Source organism: Sturnus vulgaris, unplaced genomic scaffold, assembly GCF_052056855.1.
Source record: "Sturnus vulgaris isolate bStuVul1 unplaced genomic scaffold, bStuVul1.hap1 Scaffold_157, whole genome shotgun sequence".
Lineage (NCBI taxonomy): Eukaryota > Metazoa > Chordata > Aves > Passeriformes > Sturnidae > Sturnus > Sturnus vulgaris.
Window position 1 is genome coordinate 6166890 of NW_028276074.1, and position 24745 is coordinate 6191634.

Consider the following 24745-nt stretch of genomic DNA (forward strand, 5'->3'; position numbering starts at 1 on the left):
CCATGGATTTGGAAGTATTAATGAACAAATTGGCAGTAATAGGTGGTGATATGGTAAAATTGCAGCAATCTCTACAATCTTCCTTATTAGCATTAGGTACCAGCCAGTGGAAATTGTCTAAAATATTACCAGATTGGGAAAATATAGAAGAATGGAAACATCAATTAATAATTAATACCTTGGGTGACGCTAGTGAAAATATTTCTTTGGCACTTGGATGTACACAGGCACAGTTATGGATGCAATCAGTAGCAGCCTCAGTCATTCGGGATGGAGGAGAAGGCATATTCCCTGCTGAAATTCGTAAAGTCGTTTGGGATAATGCCTCGGATCTAGAGAAGGAGCTCCAATCCTGGTGGGCACTAGTTAATTTTATGTGTGATCCCATGACAAGGATGGTTACAGCTTTTGTTTTAACTATATATGATGCATCAGTGAGCTTGATACATCCAATTGTTGCTTTAGGGTTAAATCATGAGGGGACCATACTATATCCTTCTAGCACAGAATGTGGGCACAGAAAGCTGAAGGAAAATGGCAAACCATTAACTTAGAACCCTGCTCGGTAAGGGAACAATTAGGGTTTATATGTGAAGGCAATATAGGTGATGATAGAGATACTTGTCTGGACACAGAACAAAGCATTTGTCACTTTGAAATGCATCCCATTAATCAAACAACTTTGCTTGTGTACACAGGACAAGGTTGTGTCTGTCTTAGGACAGCGTGCCCCACTATAATAGTGGATGGGATTACTGTGAATGAAACTCAATATAACTTGTGCATTTGTAACTTTGTCAAAATTGAAGGATGTGACTTTTTCTATCAGGCACCTGTCATATCACACCAACACATAAAGGCAAACTTGACTACTGTCCAAGAAATATCACCTGCGCCTATAGGGATGAATTTGACTTTGGTTGCACAATTATTGAAACACAATGAATTAAAAGAAATTCTCAGAGAAATTAGAGATGAAGGAAAAAGGACTTTAATCACAATACATCATGACACAGAGACTATAGGGAGAGTATTTAAAAGGTTAGAAGAAGGCCCATCCCATCATTGGTGGGATGAGCTTTTTGGGTGGTCACCAACGGCAACCGGTTTGCTCAATACTTTGGGTGATCCGATTGTTGTACTGCTTATTCTGGTTGGCATAAGTCTAATTCTGTCTGTTATAATATTTGTTTGGAATTGCAGAATGCTGAAGCAAATAGCAGCTTTAACTTCAATATCAAGAGCATATGGTACGGTTTTGAGAGATCCCTGCTGCCCAGCTTTGCTAGATGATAAAGAATCTCCATATTAGTAAAAGAATTTACTAACTTTGAAGAGGGAGTGGGGAATGAATCATGGTTTCAAAGAGTTAAGATTTTTACTAAAGGTAGAAGTAGTTTCCATGACCAAGATGTAAGCTAGGTAGAAAAATGGTAGGTTAATAATTACTAGATGCTTAGGTAAGAGCTAAATTGGTATAATTATCTGCTACTATGAACCTGCCTAGAGAAAAATGTAAAATAAGTAAACCGTTAATCATAAAGCACAGGGCCTTGGATTGTGCCAGAGGGTCACTGAGACCTGATGAAGATTCTCCTGACTTCATCCTTCGAGACCACCGACCCAATTCAAGAGAAGAACTGCACACGTGTGAAGGACTGATGGGCTCATTTTAATATGGGGTGGGGATGGGAGGTGCTGGGGTTATGCAGATGTATTGTATGTAAGATCTTGGGGAATAAATAGATGGCAAAGAACCTTGTTCGGGGTGGTCATGCTTTTTGGTGGTGACTCCCATGCTGCCCTCTGGTGAATAAACACACCACTTTGTAACTTTAATTAGTTAGAGGGTCTTTGTCCATGATTATACCGGTTTTTTTTAACGATTCAGCGAGTGGAGAGCAACACGTTGTGTTCTGAAAGAGGGATGCATGTGCACAGGAGATCTAAGCAGCTATGGCTGGCTTCACAGTCAGGGCCAAGAAGGACTTGGTCTCTGCTCAAGAGTGTAGATGCAGCAGGACTTTGTTGGCCTGGAATTGCAGAGGAAAGCCTGCTGCAGTACCAGGACTCAGGCACCTCTCTTCAGCTCCTGAAAGCAGAGCACTTCCACGTGGGTTTGGAGTTGGTGCAGCAGATCAAGGAGCCTCTCTTGGCAATTCTCTGGCACTCCACACAGGTGAAGGCCACGTGGCTGCTCGTGGCTTGTCTTGCTCTGGTCTGATTTGATTGTGGGCAAACTAAAGGACTTGATCAGCTGGGGGGATAGAGTCAGGATAGTGTGTGTGCAGGGTAGGAGTTTGCACCCCAAATTACATCTTGTTTCTCTGCCTCTTTTGGCTCTTCTTTCCTGCTTCCAGGATTTCCATGTTGGGCTCCAGACTTGAGGAGATGCTGTTCACAGAAAGCTGAAACTCCCAAATGTGCCTGCTTCAGCCCTTGCATGTACAGGGTGAGTTTTCTTAGTGGGGTAACAGGGCAAGGTGAGTGAGTGCAGACAAAAAGCAGGTGAACAGAGTTTTCTCCTGTGCTCACTGACATACAAAAGAGTGAATGACAGACACGGATTATTTGCATCCTGTTTTGTGGCTTGAGGTAGCACTTGAAGTGACATAGTGGTGTAGGGAAAGCAGCAAAACCTCTGCTTGTATGCAGCTCTGATCCAGAAAGCTCCAACACTGGCAGACTCAGTTATGGAAGTTGCTCTCCCTGGACTCTCTTGAGTTTCTTTGGATGGAGATTCTGAGACCATGACAGTGGGGTGTTGTGGGGCTGGGTGGTGGCTGGTGCTCACAGCAGAGGCTCTGCTCTTGTGCTCTCCTTCTCAACAGGCAAAACCTTAACATCCTGTGTGACTGCCCCAACACAGATGAAGGTGGCAAGGAGGCTGAAGATGAGGAGTGTGATCCACAGTGGCAGGAAGACTATGATGATGACCTTGATGAAGACAACTTTATGATTGATAATGATTCAGATTGTGATTCTTACTTTAATGATAATGATGTCCAGTGGTAGCTACAATAGCTGTATTCTGTCACCCAGCCTGCCACCTTGGACCTCTGCCTCTACTTTGTCTCGACCAGTTTGTGTTCACGTTTTTCCTGGAAGGCAGGGAGGAGCTCTCAGATGGAACAAAACATTTCCTCTGAGAGGTTTCTTGCTCAGTGACTCTTGAATATGCAGGAACATGCTCTGGGCAGCTGGTCTGTGTTACTGTGGCCACCTCTCTCAGAAAGGCATCTCCTTGCCTTTTTCCCTTGTTCTCCAGTTCTGCCTGTAGGTATTTGAGTTAGAAAGTCACAGCCCACCTGCAGAGTGAGGACCACTTGCCACCTGTTCAAGGGCTGCTCCTTGTGCTTGGTGTGCCCTCCCCAAGGGATGGGCACAGGGGAGGGTGGCATGTGTCCCAGCACAGCCCTGTCTAGCAATGGCCAGTGTCTAGAAATGCTCTAAGAAGATGCATTTACACTCAAGTTCAAGCCTCCCAGCTGGAGCTGGTGGGATGCTCTCCAGCCACAGATGGATGTGGTTCAGTTCCTCTGGTTGAGAGGGGCTGCATTTTTACCCTTTGTTGGAGTTTTCTTCTCTGTTAGGAAGCTGGAAGGGCTGCTGTAAATGACACAAGGTTGCAGAATTGTTTAAGTTTATAAATATATGCACACACATATATTTTATATATATGCAGAGATTGTTCAGATAATACTGTATCTTTGCCAAAAAAGAATGAACACCCAGCGGTTTGAAAAACAAGTTCTATTTAAAAAAATAAACAGTTTTCTTCCAGCACAAGCCTTCTTCTTGTCGGTGGAGACCAGGGGAGTGAACGGAGAGCAGGATATCCTCAAGTGAGGATGTGACCTGCATGTGCTAATCGCAGGAGTTATTTGTGAAATTCGTGTGGCTTTGGAATCCTCAGGCAGGCCACACAGTCTGCCATGCCAAGTGGCTTTTCCTTCCTGGGCAGTTCAGGGAACAGTGAGAGGGTGTGGGGAGGGCTGGCAAAGAGGGCAGGGCACCAGGCCATAGGGAGGGGTGGGGCTGCTGTTTCTGGGAGCAGGAGCAAGGCAGGATGCCTGCATGGTGATGGAGGGGTAACATCTGGTGCCCAGAAAAAGGCATATGACCAGCATTGAACTTGTCAACTTCGATGACAAAATGGGCTCTTGGAGGACACTGAGCTGTTTTTCCTGGGTACTTTGATCAATTGCATGGAAGGGGGAAGGATGAAGAATTTGGGCAGTGTTGGAGCCAAAATGGCATTTTGCCACTTGTGATTTCCTCCCAGCTTTTGCCGAGGGGTGACAGCTCCAGCCCTGCAAACCACTCCCTTTTGCAAGGCACACTCAGACCTTGCTGGAAGCTCAGGGTTCTTGAAGGGGCTGCTGCAGTTGGCAACAGGAGCTGCTGTTGAATTTTTCAGGTTGCTTAACACCCCATCCCAAATGCCACCACGTGGCTGAGGAAGGACAGAAAAAGATTTGGGTGGAAGAAGGGAGACCAAAACTTAGAAAAGGATGAAAGAAAAGCTCTGATTACGATGATGGCAATAACAAGAAAAAGATTTATTTTTGGCAGCAAATGAGCACCTGCCGCCCTGCAGCCCTCCCAGATGGGCAGGCCCAGTGGTGCCGTTTCCATGGCATGAGGTGCTGGGAGCCTGGGGAGAGAAGCCAGAAAGCCACAGTCAGTCACAGAAGGCTCCTGTCCCCCCTGTCCCACCAGGGCCTGTGCGTGGGCCAGGCTGCTGGCTGTGCCCAGAGCCCAAACCTCCCAACCCATTCTCTCATTTTTAGAGGAGAGCAGCAGGGCAGGCCACGCTCCACCTCTTCTGCTTAAGCACGGCACAGCAACCTCCTCAGCAGCTGCAAGAGCGAGATTCTCGTGTGCCCACTCCCATCTGCCCCTGTGCCACCTGTGCTGTGGAGCTGGGTACCCACCTCTGCAGAGCTGCTGCCAGGAGAGGAGCTGATCCCACGCAAGGTCCTCGTCCTTCTTGAAGGGGATGTCCCTGCACACCGTGGCTGCCCCGGGTAGCGCCGGCACCTCCGTGGAGTGCGTCCAGTGCCGGCGCTTCCCCACCCGGTCTGGGCACAAGGTGCAATCTTCCTGGAAAAAACAAAGAACAATTGCATGAAAGTCAATTCAAAATGAGACATAGAAAGAAGAAAAACCACCAAAGGTTATCAATGTTTGAGGGGCTTGGGGAGGGTCTGACCACTCCATGCAAGAATTAAACCTCTCCCCAGGTGGGGAAAAACCCCACCTTTCCTGCCTGTAAGCCCACCCCTTCCTCAAGGGCCTGAAAAGCAGACCAGCTGGGGCATGGCTTTGGAACCCACCCCCCTCTGCTGTCCCCCATCCTCATGGATGGATGCTTTTGTCAGGCAGGCTGCCCCCACCCCAGTCCACACCAGGCTGGCTGGCAGAAGCTGTCGGCAAGGCCAGGAGCCGGCTCCCCTTGCACAACATCCGTCCCCTGTCCTGCCAAAAAGCAGCTGGGCGGGCGGCGCAAAGATGAATATTCCCCATTGCCGCCGAGCGGGGAACCTCCGGCACGTGGCCAGGCCGAGCCCTGGCATGCCTGGGAGCACGAGCATCCCCCCGCCCCTGCACCGGCTGGGGACTCATCTTGATTTCGTCGGGGCACAGAGCCTGTCCTGTCCTCCAGGAAGGGGCCACAACCAAAGCCCGTGGGCTTTGCCCCGCCAGCGGCCAGCTCGAGGATGGTGTTCTCCGGCTCCGCGTCGTGCTCCAGAAGAACACGCCAGGTGTGCCTCGGCTTGCGGGGACATCACGATGCCATTGAGCTGCAGGGGGATGATTCCCCTTGTCCAGTCTGTGGCAACTTCACTGCACTGTGCCACCACTTCTCCAATAGGACGGGGAGCCCTGAGCCGCTCCCTCCACAACTCGCCGGGGACCCACGGAAGCGTCTCCTCGGCCGCGCTCTCTGCTCCGTGCCACGGCCACAGGGAAACGCTCTGGGGTTTGCTTTGAGCGCCATGAGACACGAGCAGCTGGAACTTGCTGGGCTCCTGGATCCTACTGTGCAGAGGGATGGATCTCTGCTGTCTCCTGGGCCAGCTGGGGGTTCTGCAGCCAGGAATGCTCAAAAAGATCGTCTAGGCATGGCCTGTCTGCAGGGTCCATGGATAAACACCACCTGATCAGGTGCTGGCACTCTGCAGAGAGAAACCAAAAACCCCTGGTCACCTCCTGTCCAGGCTCTACCAGATTCCACAGTGCCCACCCCACACTAGGAGTGCTCGGGGCTGCACCCAAAGCTTCCCATCCATCCTCCCTTTTGGAGCAGAGCAGCACACATGCCACCTCCTCCAGCTAAGCCCAGGAGATCAACCTCCTCCCTAGCTGCAAGAGCAGGACGCTTATGTGCCAGCTGCCATCTCCCAAGCCCATTCTTGCTCCCGTGCCTTGAAAACATATCCCCACCTTGAGACACCCGGGGTGGCAAGAAGAACTGGCCCCGGATGATGTCCTCAGGGGTTTTGAAAGGAAGGTGCCCGCACACCAGATCATAGAGCAGGATGCCCAGGGACCAGATGGTGGCTGGCTGGCCATGGTAGCAGCCGAAGAGGATCCACTCTGGCGGGTTGTACTGCGGCGTTCCTATGGGACACGGGCACAGATCATCAGGCCGATGCTGCTCCCTCCCTCCCAGCCAGCTCAAACACAGCCAGCCCCTGCCCCCGCCAAAAAACAACTTGGCTGCAGCCGGCTGAAGAAAGATTCCCCCTCCCTCCCTCCGTCTTCCCCTGTGCCAGCAAAGGTGAGAACCTCCGCTGCCCAGCTGGGCCCTGGCTTTGGGCTCACCTGCCATGTGGGTGTAGAACGTGTCCTGGAGGAAGGTTCCGCAGCCAAAGTCAATGAGCTTCGCCTCGCCCGTGGCCAGGTCAACGAGGATGTTCTCGGCCTTGATGTCGCGGTGCAGGACGCCGCGGCTGGTGCAGTGCCGCACGGCCTGCAGCACCTGGCGGAACAGCCCCCGCGCCACGGGCTCTGGCAGGAACCCCCCCGCGTCCAGCAAGTGCCACAGGTCCCGACAGCGCTCCGGACGCTCCATGACCAGCGCGAAGCCGTCGGGCAGCTCAAACCAGTCCAGGAGCCGCACGACGCCGCGGAAGCCAGGGCACGACACCATCCACAGCAGCACCAGCTCCAGTGGCACCAGGGCGCCCTTGTGCTGCGGGGCGACCGCGATGCCGTCAGCGGGGCCGATGCTGCGCCGCGCCTTCGGCACCCCCTGCCCGGCGCCACCGCAGCTCACATTGCCCGGCCCGGGACGCTGCGCGGCCCCCGCTCACTCCACGCTCGCTCCCCTCGCAGCGTCCCGGCTCCCACCCTGCCGGGCCTGGCCTCAGCCCCGCCCGGCACGCCCCGCCGGCTGCTCCCGCTGGCCCCGCTCACTCACCAGCCGCGCCCACTCCCAGATGCGATCCCGGCCCACTCGCTTGATGGCCACCTGCAAGCCAAGACAAGCGGCGGGCTGAGCTCGCCGCCCGCCGGTCCCCCCCTCCCCGCTCCGAGCCGGCCCCGTCTCTTACCGGGGCGCCGTCGGCGAGCCGGGTCCCGGCGTAAACGCTGCCGCAGCCGCCCCTCCCCAGCAGCGGGCCCTCCCGGTAGAGCTGCTCCAGGGGAGGCTTCTCCGCCCGTGCGGACGGCACCGCGCTCTCGGCATTCTGCCCGGGGCACCCACTCGCCCCAGGCGCTGCTGCTTGCCCAGCCGCCCCGGGCTCCGGCGCCTCGGGGCCGGCGGCCGAGCTGACGGGCGGCGGGGCTCGCACCGGGGAAGCTGCCGGCGACGGGGCGGGAGCCGGGCGGCTGCGGGGCGGCTCCGGGCGGAACCGCGGGAGGGGCCTCGTTCTGGGCCGGGGCCGGGCCAGGGCCCGCGGCAGGCGGAGCCAAAAGGCGATGATGCTCCAGCACCACCACCAGCAGAGTGAGGAGCTCCTGCAGAGGCTCTTCAAAAGGCGCCTTGCGCAGCGCGGCATGAGCCGGGCTGGGAGAGGCAGAACACGGACGGAACGGGAGTAGAGGGAGTGTGAAAGGAAGAGGGGGACGGAGAGCGAGTCGGAATTCGAGCGGAAAACCGATCGAGAGAAGCGCTGCTGCTGCTGCTGCTGCCGCTGCTGCGGAGCCGCCGGAGCGCGCGGCCGTTCTTCCTCCGCGAGCCCAACGGAGGAGCGGCCGCGCGCCCCGCGGAACGAAAGAAACAAACAAAGAAATAAAAAACGAAGCTAACTCGTATTAGAGAAATAACCAAATAAAGAAATGTAGGCATAAAGAAGATTGCTGGCTTGTGGCTTTCTTCTTTGGGTTAGATGAAGCTTTTCGTGGAGAAGAATTGCCTCTTCTGACAGTTTTGCCAGTGTGAACAGGAGAAGAGCATTTAAATTTCAAGTAGAAAAGAGAAATCTTGTCAGTATTGTCATCTGTCTTCATTCTCTGTTGAGATAGTTGCAGGCTGCCAAAAGACATTTTCTGCAATGTGGAACTTGGTCCCAGGTTTCTTTTGCTGCCAGAGGATGAGGAGGGGAGGTATCCCAGACTCATGGAGTCATGGCATGGTTTGGCTGGGAAGGGACCTGAAAGATCACATCGCTGCAACCCCCTGCTGTGGCTGGGGACCCCTTGCTCTAGACCGGCTTGTCTGGAGCTCCATCCAGCCTGGCCTCGTACACTGTCAGGGATGGGGCATCCACAGATTCTCTGGGCAACGTGCTCCAGGAAAGTGGTTTTTTTTTCTGAATTTCTGTTCTAAACCTACTCTCTCTCTTTCAGTTTGGATCCATTCTCCCTTTTGCTGTCTCTGCCTGCCCTTGTACAAAAAACCTTGTCCGGCTTTCTTGTAGGTTGCCGTCAGGTACTGGAAGGCCACAGTTCAGTAAAGCCTAAGCCTAAGCCTCAGTCTCTTTTCCAGGCTGGAGAAGCCCAGCTGTCTCAGGCTTTCCTTGCAGGAGAGCTGCTCCAGCCCTCGCAGCATCTCGCTGTCCCTCCTGGGCACCTGCTCCAGCGCGTCCCTGTCCTTGCGGGCCGTGCTGGGGAGCCCAGCAGAGCCGGACGCGGCCCTGCAGGTGCAGCGACAGCGGCTGCAGGAGACACGGCCCTGACAGCGGCTGCAGGAGCCGGCAATTGGCGATTGGCCGCCCGCTCCGCAGAGAGCCGGGGCGCGGGGCACGGCAGGAGTTTTAGGCACGGAACTGTGTTATGAGGTGCTGTGAGCTCGTGGGGGATGGCAGGAGATGAATTCCCAGAAATGGCTGTAACGGGCATCGATGGTGTGACAATTGATAAAAGATTCGTGTTGTGATAAATGTGATTCGTGCTAATTAAATTGTAACTATATTAGCAAAATTGTATTTAGATCAATAGAAGACAATTGTTACCGAGTGAAAGGGGGGGAGATGGGTGAGACAGGGCAAAGGACATCTTCCAGATGTTGGGAGTTGAAGAAGAAGGTTGGAAGAAAGTCAAATAAGAATAGTAGAAGGACGTAGGTCTGATAAGCAGCATCTAGAAATAGAGCTTCAACCTTGAAATGGGCAAAAATGGGATGATTCCAAGCATGGGACTTAATTAGAGTCATGTTATGGAAAACATCTGCTCAGTCACACAGGGCGCCTGCGCTACCTGCAGGTCACACCTCGGTCACTGATGAAGATGATGAGCCTTCACCAGAAATAAGACCCTCAAAAGGATGAGAGACCCCCTAACCCATTAGTAGAGCATGTGCCGTGCAGTATAGTTACGTAGTTTTTAGGAACAGAAACTAGGAGGAGCTTTCTAGAAACTTCTGTAGCCTACAGTATGAAAGTAGGACTGTTAGCCCAAATGCTTTGGTACGAGAGGAAGGGCAGGCCCCTCCCCGTACCCCCGGTCGGTTTTGCTTATGCTTTATATGAACCTCAATTATACTAAAACACTTACTCTCAAATTTTATCTATCCCAAATTATACAACTTTAATACTTTACTTGGATTGTATTCAATTTCAATAATTTTTGTAATAATCTTTAATACTTTTGATTGTATTCATTTATAATTGTTACTATTAAAAATTTGTTGTTACATTTAATCTTTGTTGTTTGATAAATTGGAAAAATAGAAAACCATTAATAACAATGACCATGTAGCTGTGCATCTTATTTCCGCCGCACTTAAAGGGTTAAAACCCCTTTCCACAGCTACAGACTCCCTTTCCCCTCAGACCTCTCCCGCTTTCCCATCGACTGCCAAGGTCCCTCTGTGCCCCCTTGGCCGGCGACCACGGCGACGTCCCCAACCCGCCGGGACCCTCGGGCAGCCCCGAGACCTCTTCGGTGGCCACGGACGACGAGGAAGCCCCGGGGCCGCCGCCATCGCCCCGCGACCGCCACCATCGCCCCCCGGATCCGCCGCCATCGCCCCCCGGGGCCGCCGCTCCCCCCGGCCGGGCCGGGCCGGGCCTGAGGCGGGCGCAGCTCCCGCCGCACAGCGCCTGCGCCACAGCAGCTCCGCTAGGCGGCGCCCCCCGCCCGGCGCTGAGGGGCCGCCGCCGCTTCCCGCCCTTGGCCGAGAGCTGCCGGCGATGGCGCCCGGCCGCCCTTCCAGCGGCGCCGTGGAGAAGGAAAAGCGGTTTAAATTGTTCGTTCCGCCCCGCCTGAGCGCTGGGCAGTGGTCTGTGGGCAGATCCCAGGTGAGCGCTCGGCCGCGGGGCCGCTGAGAGCAGCCCCCCACTAAGGCTGTGCTGCTCTGGAGGCTGAGGAGGGGGCGAGGGGAAACCGCAGGGACACATGCCTAGACTGGTGCCGGGGGAACATCTTCGGTTGGAATTTCAAAGACTTCTGCTGTTATTTTCTGTCAAAAAAGTGAAAAACGAGGTTCAGCTTCCTGGTAGATTTGAAAAAGTTCAGTAAAAGACTGTAAGAGACAATAAAGCAAAAGGTTACAACAGCCGGGTGCTTGGCATTCCGCCAAGAGCACACACTAACTCAGAAAACACTTCCTTAAATGCATCAGCCTGTTGCATATTTATAGACCTCTCATGCATTCTTCAAAATCACCCCCCCCCCCCAACCTGTAAATCAACATTTTTTTACCTTTTTTATTTTTTTTTCTTGTGGCTCCTCCTTGTCAGCGCACTCCCTGATAACGGAGATCAGTAAATTCCTTCCCTGGAATTCTGGTGTTCATCACCCCTGTCTTCATCCAGACAGGATAATCCAAGAGTGTGAAGAATTTCCTGATTATCTTTTTACAATTCTCTGATTTAATTGCATGAACAAAAGCTTTTTACATTACCATGTTATAGTCTAAAAAAATATATATCACACTGCTATTTTTAAGTCTTGTTAATAGCAGAACTAAAAGAAACTATATTCATACAGCAACATTTTCCAACATCATACATGCAGCATTCATTTTAATGTTTGCAAAAAGCCAATAATGTAATATGTACTTATAACACAGCTGAAGGGACTCGTCTTGTCAGCCTGTGCTGTGTGTTGTAGCTGTAGCTCAGTGATGATAAATCCGTGTTTGGGGTGGCTCATTCAGCACCCAGAGCGAGCAGTGACCCCCTCAGATGCTCCCACTGCCGTTGATGTTTTGCTCTCACCAGATCAGGTGTGCAGTGAAAATGTTCCGTCCCCACTCTGAGTTATGGGAATTCAACGAGTTATTTTTTCATGTTGAAGCTCCTTATGAAATATGTTGGGATTCAAACAGGATATTCTGACAGCTGATGAGTTATGCTGTTTACAGGATGAACTTCTATGACTTAAAAACCTTGTAAAAGGGTATTTTCATGCTGAAACATAATCAGATATGGTTTAGAACTGCCCTTGGAAGTAAAGCAAAAAAGAAATATCAGGTACTGGACTTGAAAAAAAAATTTGGCTTCTTGAGTCCTTTACCATGCACCAGTGCACAGACAGGCAGGAGCTGCTGAGTTCCCTGCATTGAAAGCTTCCCCTTTGGCCACAGTCAAAAATAATAATAAAGAAAACTGAAAAGTTTGATAAACCACTGTGAAATAAGAAGCAAGCAAGTTCCAAAGCCTTCACCAAAACCTTGGGCTTTGAAATTGTAGGCAGCTTATTTATTAATGAAAAATTCTATTTTCACATCATCTCTAGGATTTTTGGGTTTTTTTTCAGGATTTTATAATCCTTTTTTACAAATCTACCCACAATGAAGTAATTTTTAAATTTGTGCAGGGTTTTAACAAATGCTTGGACGATGATTTTAAATTGCCATTCGATGTGTCCAACCCTGGCAAAATCACTGATTCAGGTAAGACTAAAATATTGGCCATGCACATTCTTTAAATTTTTTTATATTGTCGAGTTCTAATTTTTTTTGAGTAGTCTTAGAGTTTCACATCTGATAACACTGTTAAATACAGTTTCACTGTTAGTATTTTTTAGAAATACATTGATCAAAATCTCTTCATGTTTCAGATATAATTTCACAGCAAGTCAAGTTTTGCTCTGAAGTAGATGAAGAGGTCAGCTAAGTATCAACTCTGCATATCTAATTTCTTGGGATCTTTGAAATTTGTTCCCAAACAGTGCTTAAAGCATTATTCGGTAGATATTTCAGGGCTGAAGGAAGAAGTCAAAAGGGAATCGTGTTTTCTGTCTCCTGCTTAAAGCTGAATCACTTAGAGGAGATATTTGTGATTTAGTGAACATGCCTGGAGACAAATCCTTAACAATTAGGGTGATTGCAATGTTGGTTGTTGTTGTTGTTGTTTTTTCTTTATTTGAAGTGCCTGTGAAATCTGTGAGTTTTAATTAGAGTAAGATTTAAAGATTTTCGTTGTATTTGTGTCTCCTGTGTGGTCTGTAATGCCTTTTGATACCTACATAGTGGATGCACAAAGATTTAAACTTTGCTTCCTGATCATATATAAGTTTATATCACCATCTGTGGAAAAATATTACTCTTGTGATGTTTCTAAGAGATAAAATATGTTATCTACAACAGTATTAATTAGATAGTATTTGAGATTAAATTGTGGAACCTGTTTTAATAGAATACAGAAACAAGGAATGACTTGTTCTCAAAACTCTACAATGAGGCTGAGAAGATCAAGCAGTGGAAGCTGACTATGGAATCAGAACTAAACCAGAAAGAAAGAAAACTCCAAGAAAGTAGAGAGATTATTGAAGCACAGAATAAAACCATTCAAGAACTGCAGGCCAGTATTGTACAATATACATTGAATAGATGAAGTTAAGTGCTTCCTGATTTAGTATGACAATATTATTGATCCAATTAAATATTAAAGAATGTTGCAGTTTGGTTTGTGCCTTGAGCAAATGATTGTTTTGAGCAGGTGTGTGCACGTGTCCTGTATGAGTGTGTGCATGAAGAATTTACCTGTAAGTGTCTCAGTTGCTGGTAAGTCATTGCTCATTAATTATTCTGCCTTTCATGCAAAAGATGACTCAGCATGCAATACCAGTTAAATAGACTTCTGTCTGCTGATACCCAAAATTACATTTTCATGTGGGATTTGAGAAGTCCAAGTGTATTTCTAATGTATTTTTCAATAACAGTGTCTTTTTGCATTTATTCCCTATGAAATTAGTTAAAAAATGATAAACTCCATTTGAAACTGGAAGATGAAATATGGGAAAAAGAAGATCTCCAGAAAGAGTGAGTAATGTAACCAAATAGATGTTTTTGTGGTGAAAATAATCAGTTTTCGTATGGGCAGTTTCATATAGCAGTTAAATTGTGAAGGTCATTTACATTGTTACTCCTTAGGTACTTGGTATAAAATTTGTCCATTAAATATATATATATATATTTATACTTAGTATAAAATACTGTGCACTCCTATGAAAAAATGGTATTTTTCCCTCCTTTAGAGCCACTGCTTCGATGTATCTGTGTACTCTGTTCAAGGAAACCTGCACTCTCTTCACAGAAAAGACCAGCAAATGTAAATACTTTTTTATTTTGGATTTATGAGAGTAAATGAGATGTATGAGAGTACTTCTAGCTTGCTCTAAATTCACAGAAAAGTTCTCATGCTGTTCCAGATGTGTTCTCCAGCTGAGATTGGCTGGATGTGACTCTTAAAATGAGGAGTGAAATTTAAGTGGCTCACAAAACTAGGAGTGAAGCCACAGGTCTAACACACATCAGGTTTGTGATGCTAAATCCAGAGGATTTTTGGAGCCAGTCAAATCGTTTGCTGAAAGTTTCCAGGCCTGGGAGCTGTTTGGGTGCCTGAACACTGAGCCAGGTTTGAGGCAGTGCCAGACCCTGCTGAGCAGTGACAGCCACTGCAGAGCAGTGCAGCTCCCCTCGAGTCTGCTCAGCCCTCTGAGGGTTTTCAGTCCCATCCAGGGACTGTGGAGATACTGAGAGATATGAAGTGGCACTTCATGCCTGTTTTGAGGCAGTGGAATCTACTTTAAATTCCCAGCACACTTTAAGAAATTTCCAGAGCTGGCATTTCCTGTTTGCAGCAGTTACACATTAGTGGGGAAAAAAGATCTTAACCCGAAGGTATAATGAGTAACTAGAATTCTTCTTGTGTAACTCAACAAGTCAAGACAGTTGGATAACTTAATAAAGTTTAAATTCTTGAGGTCTTTGAAACATGTTCTTGATTGGTAATTCTGCTTTATATGCAATGTAGAATTGTTAATTGTTAATCATTAAAATTTTACTAATTTGATCCTGGATATTTAAGAAGTGTCTATTTCTTTTTAGCCTTAATTCTAGAAACACTTGTGTATAGATGTACTGTTCTTTTTTGATAGCTCTGTTTCTTACTATTCTTTTCTATAATTGTTTTCATAGGGAAAAATAGTATCAATTAAAAGAGTAAAAGGAAAGAAGGAAAATATGGACATGGAGTGTTGTTGTAATTTTATAATGACAGTTCTGTGGTCATAGGTATCTGCTGATAGGAAGAAATTCAGTGCTAAACTCTGCATTGCAGTTTTGATACATGATTATTCAACATTAATACTATAAGAATTAATATGGTTACATAAATTGATCCAGAATTACACTTGTCAAAAATATATATTGGGAAGGAAATTTAAAAGCTGAGCTTGCTTCATCTTTCAATGAAATACACATTTTCCCTAGATTGTATGGCTTTTGGCACTGTATTTCATAATTCCTCATTTAATAAGAAATGAGCTGATAATTCCTTTTTAAATTCATTATGCTGATTAAGGAAAATGACTTGGACAGTTGGCATTCTTTTTCAAAAGAAAAAATTTCAAAAGAAAAAATTTAAAAAATTCTTGCTTTGATAGATGAACAGGAAAGAGAAGAAACAAGACAATTGTATGAGGAGCTTCATGGCAACATGGAAGTAAGTGACATAAGCTGGCTAAAAGGAATGTGAGTGTGGACATGCTGAGCTGATTACATGTTTATGTTGGGATACTTTCTGTGTCCATATCATGTCATGTGTGATGCAGGAAGTCAGGTTTTCAGTCCCTCTTCAAGAATTATTTTTTGTATTACATAAAGCACATTCAATGGAGAAAGTGCAGCAGCATGTGGGATGTAGATCCATGTGATGGGTGTGATATGTGGGATGTAGATCCATGTGATGGGTGTGATATGTGGGATGTAGATCCATGGGATGGGTGTGATATGTGGGATGTAGATCCATGGGATGTGTGATATGTGGGATGTGGATCCATGTGATGGGTGTGATATGTGGGATGTAGATCCATGTGATGTGTGATATGTGGGATGTAGATCCATGTGATGGGTGTGATATGTGGGATGTGGATCCATGTGATGTGTGTGATATGTGGGATGTGGATCCATGGGATGGGTGTGATATGTGGGATATGGATCCATGTGATGGGTGTGATATGTGCTTAGTGCTGGGTGACTGCCAGAACTTCTGTCTTCTTTTTGGACTCTGTTTCACTTACCTGGTGATTTCTCAGAATGGTTGGGGTTGGCAGCAGCCCCTTGGGAACTTCCAGGGTTTCCAATATTGAGCTTCAAATATGAAATTTTGTTTTTAGAGAATGACAGTGGCATTTGAAGAGCTTCGTGTGCAAGCAGAGCAGGACAGATTGGAAATGAGTTTCAAACGTGAGAATTCTGTTTATTGTGTTCATGCTGCTGGCTCAACAATTTTGTATTTCATAGCATTTATTACACATAAAAAATGTGCAGTGTCAGGGCAGACAGATGTGAATGGTGAGCAGGTCACACTGAGACCCTGGGACCCTCTTTTATTCCTGCTGCCTGTATTCACTGCCTGGCCCCTTCTGCTGTTGTTCCTCTGGGCCAAATTTGGAACTTTATTTTTCAAATAGTCACTCAAAGTTCAAGTTTTGTGTGTGAAGTACAGCCTAGAGATTAATATTTATTTCCTGTAGTTGGTTTACTTAAATGGTAATGGCACTAGTGTATAGCTACACAAACTTCAGGTAAATGCTCTCTCTATATGTACAGGCTGCTGTGTTCCTGTTTGTGTTCCTGTTTCATTTTCACATGCTCTTTTCTGTTAGTTTCTTATAACAAACATGGAGTAATGGACTAATTCTGTGGAAAGCTGGCAAAAAAAGATATTTTGATTATAAAATCAAATATTGCCTCAGCAGTTACTCTTGGGAAACAAAATGTACAGCTGTACAATTGCAAGCAATGTTAAACTGGAAGTTGTATTGAAATTGGAGTATATTTCAGCTAGAATATTAACTGTGGATATTACTGTATCTCAAAAGTGAAAGAAGAAGCAGAAAAAGTGGACAAGTTTGAAAAAGAATGCAAACTGCAAGTGAGTCCAAAGGAGAAGCAGGTTTGCTCAGTTTTACCATTTAATATGTGGTAACAGCTTTATTTGTGACTAAAAGGGCAATGCAAGAGCCAAGAAGTCTTTCTGGGTATTAGTAGAAAAGACAAAATAACAGCTGAAGCTGCATTTAAGTCAGATTCTGCTAAGTTTAGTGATGTTTCAGACCTTTAGTCTAGTGGAATTCACAGTTTGATTTTGAACTGGAGGACTTTTTCATTTGGAGTAATGTGACTTGATCAATATTTGGCTAAGATCAACAACCTTATGTAACTTGAATGACAGCAGCTTATCATACCTGGGGTACAAATGGAAATGAGTCTCTGTCCCTTTTCCACACTTCATCATGATATTTCTTTAATTTTGCTAGATTTCAGCTCTTGCCATACAGAGAGATGAAAAAGATGGTGTAATAAAAGACATCCAGGCTCAGCTTCAGATATCACAAAATAAGATTGCTGACTTGCTAGAAGCAAAATGTAAGAGTTCTGTGTGCTGTGTTTAAATGTAATTGTTTTTAGAAGCATAGGAAACAGGGCTGTGATAGTTGTTCTGTTGCTGGTTGGCAGCAGAAGTTTGGGGCTTATCTTTGAAACAGAAGCTGCTTATGTGGGATGAGAACTGGCAGGGTAATTTTTAGGGTGAGTCAAGCAGTGAGAAGTTTTGAAAATTGCAAGGGGAAAACACATTGCTTCAGTTTTGCAAATTTACAGTCAGGCAGGTGCCACTGAGGACATTTACTTTTCAGACCTTGATTTTCAATATTTTTAAGCCATCTATATTCAAAGGTTTTATAGTATATGATGTCAGTACCATTGGCCTTTGTTAAATTCTATAAATGTATGTATTTTCGAATTTCTAGCAGCATTTTTTAGTAAATATCCTATTTTTAAAAATATAAACATACATCTTTTTTGCTTAGTACATGGAGAAGAAATGTTAAAGGAATCCCGGGTCAGTCAAGAACATTTGAGGGCAAAGCTGGGAGAGGCTGACATTTCATTGCAAAAGGCAGAGGTACACCTTGCTTACAGTTTTTCAGTTTAAATAAACTAGATGAGTATTTGCATAAATAATTATGGATACTTTAGATATGAAACAACTGTAGCTGTTTGTTGCAAAACATGGTTAGAAATTAGATCATGTTTTGAAGGCTACTCAGAAGAACTTAGAAGCTGAATTGCAAACTACAGTGAAAACATTAATTGAGGTCACCAGAGAAAAGGAAGCACAGGAGGAAGAATGTAAAAAAGTGAAGGCTTTGCTTGCAGCTGTGACAGAGGAGTTTGAGATTTCTACTGCCAATTTGAAAAGCTTGCTGCAAAAGGAGCAAAATAGGTAAATTAAAGAGTTTCCATTCAGAGTCATCTTACAGGTTGCAGTCTATGACAAAATCAAGAACAACTGGAAATGAAGTTGAAATTTGGAGGTTTTTTGATACAGTGGTCTAAATGCAGGGAATTTAATGTAATATTTTTATATTTGTGCTGGTTGATACTGGTCTATAAAAAGTAAAATTTTTCCCCCTCCAACTTCCATAATTCTGTCTTCAAGAAATACAAATTTCTGTAAGTATATATTTGTTGACTTGAATGTCTGCTGTTCTGAAGTTGTAAAAGTGAAATTTGGTAGGTGTTGCAGCTGATATATTGTCTGCCTGTTGAAAGGTAAATGTTCTTCAAGTGCTTGTGGTAAGACACTGTCCTGTTGTCCTTCAAGTTTCAAATGCAGTGCTTTGTACTGTACATTTGGAGGTTTTAAATTATCATTTTCTTAGATCAAAGAAATACGAAGACGAATCAAAGCTGGTTACCTTGGAGCTCCAAAAGAAGTCTGCTGAACTGGGTAAGGCTTGTAGAAAGGCAGAAAATGAGCTAGGCAGTAAGAAAAATGTTTTCTGCTGCTTTCTGGAAATGGACTGTCTGTAGTACTTGGAGGAATGATGTTACCTGTACCTGTCAGGAATGCCTGCATTTATTTGGACTCACCTGACTCCCCTTTCTTTGGTGGTCATTGGTCCTTGCACAGCCAAAGGGCAGTGCTGTGCAGAGCTCCAATGGCAAGGCCATCCATGCATGAATTCTCATGGAAGCAGTTTTGGTTTCCAGCTAAGACCAGTAGCACTGCAGGTGCCAGGAGTAGCAGACAGGATTTCTGTAGCTTGTAGCAGAGATAAAACTCTCCCATTAAGGTTTCTGCAGACCCTCCCCATGCTGGATGTGGCAGGGCTTATCTTTAAATCCTGCTTTGATATCGTGTGGTTTCTGGGGATGTGCTCCTCAGCCCCCAGAGTAAGAGTTCTGCCTTCAGCACTGTTTCCTGCTGTGCAGCACATGGGGCTGGATCTCATCTGACAGGTGAGAAATAGAATTGGATGTCCCTGTATACATTGAGGGCATCTAAAGAGAAATGTTCCAAAGTGAACTGCTAATGCTTGTCTAGAGCAAGGCAGGATGAGACCTGTGAGAATTCCACACCAAACACGACCTTGGTGTGGAGTACGTGCAAAAAATACCAGTATTGTGAATATGCACATAGAAAACATGTGGAAGTTAGTAATAACTGGTTTACTTTTTCAGCATATCCATGTGATCTGAACTTTCAGCAGTTCAGATTTTTTTTTTTTCTGGAACAATGCAAATGCATGAATACTTGGAGAATACTCTGGTCTTACAGTTCATGGTTTATTTGAAGCCATAATTGTGGAAAACATAATAGGCTCTGAATTTTATTTAAGATAAATAATTAGTTTCTGTTCAGATATAGATTTGCTCATGTCTTTCTTAATCATTTTTCAAAGTCTACATTTAGATTGAGTCATAAATGAGCTTTACAGTTTCTGAACTTAATCCAGTAAGTTTTGAGAACTGGCTATTGCAAAAGGGTAAGTGTGTTATACTGCCTGCTAAGTATGAAAAATTATTTCTGTTCCATTAATTTTGCATTACATGTGCTGTAGAAGAGATGACTAAGTTAAAATGTGACAAAGAAGTGCAACTTGAAGAGCTGTCAGAAACTCTGGTAAATGTTCATTTTATTAATCTCATGGCATTTGCTTTTCATATGAAATTCCTCTTGCTTTGTAAGTGCCTTAAATGCCATAAATAAATACAGTCTAGTCTACCTTAACATTTCTACTAAACTTTCTCATCCACAATTTCAGTGTTTTCTTTGAAGATCTTGTTTATTACCACTGTTTTTCTTGTCTCCTATGTTTTTGGTTTTTCTTGTCTCCCGTGTTTTGGTTTTCCTTGTCAGGTTTTTGGTTATTTCCTTCTTCATTCATGCCCATTCAAATGCCTTTATATCCCTCTGGATAGAAAGTTTTCCCATTTTTTTCTTACTTACAGGAAGGTAATTAGCTCTGGCCTCTGTGCACCCTGCTGTACTGTGGCACAGGCCCATTTTCTGTCACAGGAGTCTAAGCTATATGAATTACACTATTAACAGAGGTTTTTTTTCACGATGATTTTATATTTACAAGTCTAACAAGAAACCATATCAACTAAAGTTAAGGTAGTGTGAAATCAGGTGTGCATTTTACTACCTCTGCTTGTTGTTACAATCTGTGCATTGAGTGTTCTGAACTGAGTTTCACTAATTTTCTAAAATGGGCAAATTGGAGGATTCTTGCTGAAGAAGGATCTTGAGGGTACTGTAAAAAAATTGCAGAGAGAGAAAAATTTGGAGAGAGACATCAGAGAGGTGTGAAATAGGGCAAAAATAACATGTTTTTATAAATAGTCAAGTTACACATCCTAACTTGAACACAAGTACATGGAAGTAGCACACAGAGCAGTGTCCCACCCTGAGCTGCTCTGCTCACAGCAGTGACAGCAGGAGATCTCTGTCCTCCTGTGCACAGGGGCCTGGCTGCTGCCCCTTGCACTCCTACAGTGCCTGTACTGAGGATGGAGGCACAGCCCTGTTGATTGCCTTTCTGCTCTCTCCTATAGAACTGGAATTCTCTGATGTTTCTTTAGTCTTTTTTTTTTTACTTAGATGAATGCAAAAGCTTGTAAAGTCTGAAGCAAATATCTTTATTTAAAATGATGTCCAAGGACTCTAATTTAATAGTTTTGCAGACTGGGTAATGAAACTCACAGCAGGGGCCAGGTACAGCACTGGTGTCAGAGCTCTCATCTCACACCACTTCATATCCCAGCAGAGATATGTAAAGGTACAGTCTGGATAACCCATGGTGTGGATGTTGTTTGGTTCTTCTGAAAGCCTTGTGCTGTTAGCTCGTGTCTGACAACCACCATGAGTTGTAGTTTACACACGTGTGCTCAAAACTCCTTTTTCCTTCTGCAGAAAGAAATGCATGGTTTGAAAGCACAGCTGACTAGTACAGCTGAAAAGGAGCAAGATCATTTAAACCAGCTTTTGGCTCTGAAAACAGATCTTCAACAAGAGAAGTATGACCATTTTGAAAACACAGTATTTAATTTTTTTTGGTGTTATATAGAAGTTACTTTAATCCACAGTGAAATGAGCTGTGATTGTTTTCTAATGGAAGTTTTGAATCACACAATATAACATAAATTATATACTTACAGTTGTAAGTTACATTTTCTCTATTTGTATTATTCTATGGAATATGTAGTTCTTCCATATCTCTGACTTTGTTAACAAGAAGAGAAAGTTTCTGAATTCATTGTTAATCCTGCTTTGAACTACATCATCTTCACGGACCATTATATTTATATAAAAGTTGACTCTGGTTTTCTTTACTTCTTCTATCTCCTTTTTATATCACTGTGACTGCTGCAAATCCTGTATTTGTAGATAAAGGCCTGGACTTTTTTCAGCATGGAGTAACACTTGATAATGGGTATATTTAACTTCAAAGGAGATTTCAAAATGCATGTTCTTATTCCTCTTGGCCATTTGTTTTAAATTAGGTTAAAGAATGAACAACTAACAGTGTGTCTCAATAAGCTTTCACTAGAGAAAGAACAAATAGCACAGGAGAGAAATGATGTGGCTGCAGAACTCAAGAAACTGCAAGAAAAACAAGAGGCAAGTTGTAAAATTCCAGATTTTTTTAAAAGACAGTGCTCAGTTTTACAAATCAGATGATAAACTGCAACATGACATGGTTCTGTAGAGTACCTAAACAGTTTTTTGTGCTTGAATTGGGAAAGAAGTGTATTTACACTTGTGAATAAAGCAGGTCAGTGTGCTTTGGATGTCTTTGAATTTTTAAGAAGTCGCTTTGAATTTTATTTCTTTGCTGACATTGGTCTTTATTTAGGATAGTGAGAAAAAGGAAGAAAATACAAAGCAGTTAGTTGTAAACCTAGAAGAGGCAAATGGCCAGCTAAGGCAAGTAAAAACAAATATTAATATCTGATATTGTTTAAGGAAGTAGATTCAGATAGTTAGTTGTGTTCCTATGTTGCTTTCTGGGATTTTTTTGATTAATATTTTTCTAGATAATACAGCTAAACAGAAACTGTTCAGTTCTGCTGTTGGCAAGTACAAATTTTATCAGATTAGAAATACCTGTTGCTACAGGAACAATGTTTGCCATCATTTTGTTTTACATAGAAAGAGCTGTCCTGTTGTGCATTAGACATGTTAGGTGTGAAGGAAATGAAAATGGAAGTTCAAGGTTATGGATGAAATGTGACAAGGCAAAACTGGCTGAGTGTTACTCTGCAGAAATCTCTGTACCATCAGTTCAATAGACAGGCAGCCTCCCATGTTTCAGAGCTGCATTACAATAGTCCAGGTTAGGATGTCTTTTCCTTAGGTTAGCTGGAACATCTTCTCCTACTTAAAATAAAAAGTATGGACAGTTCACATCTTGACTTACTAGGCATGTTGCTTCATTTTAAGAACATTTTCATTGAGCAGCTTATGAAATTCCCATCAACATCAGCAGCTCTTTGTAGAAAATAAAACAGGAGTTTATTAGTACTGAAAGGAAGTTGAAGGTAAGAAGTAAATATTTACTAATGCTTGATAATTTGGCCCTTAGAAATGAACTGGAGTCTCTGAAGGAGAAAATGGCAAAGACAGGTGAAGAGATTCAAAGTAAACTGGATGAAAAGGAAGAAAACGTACGTATGGAAATATGTTACATAACCTGCAGGACAGAATTGAAATGTAAAATGTTTGTTGGGATTTTTTCTGCAAAGCTCTGCCTGGGGATGTGGTCTCTGCCAGGGGCTTTCTCCTGTCACAGCTGCTGCCAGCTGTGACATTGTGTGTCCACATGCTGAGCCCTGGTATTTTGAAAGACAAGCACAGTCACAGGGATGTTTATTCCTTGCTGGGAAATTGAATATGAAAGATTTGTTTGATTTCAGGCAAACAGGGAACCTGTTTTTCTTTTTTTTTTTTTTTTTCATATATCCACTGGGTGATGGATGGGCTCTAGATTAGTTTTTATATGTAGTGTGAGTTCTAGCTTAAATAGATTCAAATATTTTTACTTTCTGTAGTTTCAAAACAACCTGGGGTTTTTAGCATTAAAACAGATTTCATAATTTCATTGTAAAAGTCAAGGGTTTACAATTCTAATTTCAGATTAAGAGTATTGAAAATGAAATTTCAAGAAAGGAAAAGCAGTTGAAGAGTCTAGAAAATAATTGGGAAAATTCGTTTTTCAATAGATTTTAGGGAACTTCATACAAAGTATTTTTGAAATTGTGAAGATACTGGAGGTTTTTTCCTTCTTCTTTCTTAACTCTATAACCACTAAGGAACTGGTTCACTGCTATTAATTAAATTAATTAACATCTTGTAATACTTTATGGCTCAAACTCCAGTCATTCTAAGATACCAGCTTGTGTTTCAGTCCCATCAGAATAAACCAGACTGCTGCAAGTGCATGTTTGAGAATGTTGACAGCAATTGCTAACACAGGGAATAATGGTTAGGACTTAACTAATTAATGTTTGAAATATCTCTTCCAGGTTAATAATTTAAAGAAACAGATGGAAAATAAAGCCAAATGCTTTGAAGAGTTGCAGCAGGAGGTGTGTAGAGATTTTGAAAGTCACAAATACATCAACACATGGTATTTTGGGGTGACTTTTCAGCATTTTTCATCTGCTGTGATACCTTTAGATACACCTATGTAATTTAAAAATGTTCCTTTCTTATCCTAACTGATCAAATTAAGGAGTCGTCTTTGGAATCACTTGATCTGTTAAATTAGCCTTAATTTGAAAAAAGCAATTACAAAAATAATATCTTTAACAAACTTATACTTTTTTCATTTACTATATAGTATTATTTATGTACTTTTAATAAGGACCCATCACAGTTACCACTTGTAGAAAAGAATTCTGCACTAGCACAAATTGTAGAAACTTCACTGTAAAATATATATAACTTGTATTTTTGGTCATGACATCTTCACACCTTCTGTCAGCAGCATCTTAGTTTTAATTCCCATTCTGCCCCTCATTTGTTATTCCCTGTTGTTGCTCAGGGGGAGCCTTTCTTAAGGTCATGAAGAAACAGGATTTTCACAGTAATTATCTGAGCATTCTTTTGTTTGGAGAATTGTTCTGGAACCTGAACTGCACAAGAGGGAGTTATGGAATGAACTCCATTCAATAACAGGAACTTGATGAAAGCTGGAATTTTGAAGATTCTGACATTCTCGACACAGTTAAACCATTACATAACTCTGTTAACTTATTAAAGTGCAGTGCTTGTTTTGTTTTATTTCAACAGAATCAGGTGCTGAAAAAGAAAATTACTGCAGAAAGCAAGAAAACCAGTATTCATGAAGGGAAGGTAGGTTTAAATAACATCACATAGAAGATGAAGTGAATGTTTTTAAGTCCCAGTGTAACTAATGACAGTACTTGTTAAATACATTGTGAGCTGGTTTATGGATCTGGGATACAGATTTTGCAGGAATGAGCTCATAGTTTTTAGAAGATGCTTCCATTTTTAATCATTGGGCACTGACTATTGAACATTTAAAT

At 44.0% G+C, this 24745-nt stretch overlaps 2 long non-coding RNA genes across 2 annotated transcripts; both read left to right on the forward strand.

The window, feature by feature from the left end:
- Positions 1–13034: 13034 nt before the first annotated feature.
- LOC148218855 (uncharacterized) lies at positions 13035–14707 on the forward strand. Its single transcript, XR_015800062.1, has 2 exons — positions 13035–13660; positions 13876–14707. It is a non-coding gene; the product is annotated as an uncharacterized LOC148218855 (long non-coding RNA).
- Positions 14708–15285: 578 nt separating this feature from the next.
- LOC148218856 (uncharacterized) lies at positions 15286–16693 on the forward strand. Its single transcript, XR_015800063.1, has 2 exons — positions 15286–15344; positions 16018–16693. It is a non-coding gene; the product is annotated as an uncharacterized LOC148218856 (long non-coding RNA).
- Positions 16694–24745: the final 8052 nt, after the last annotated feature.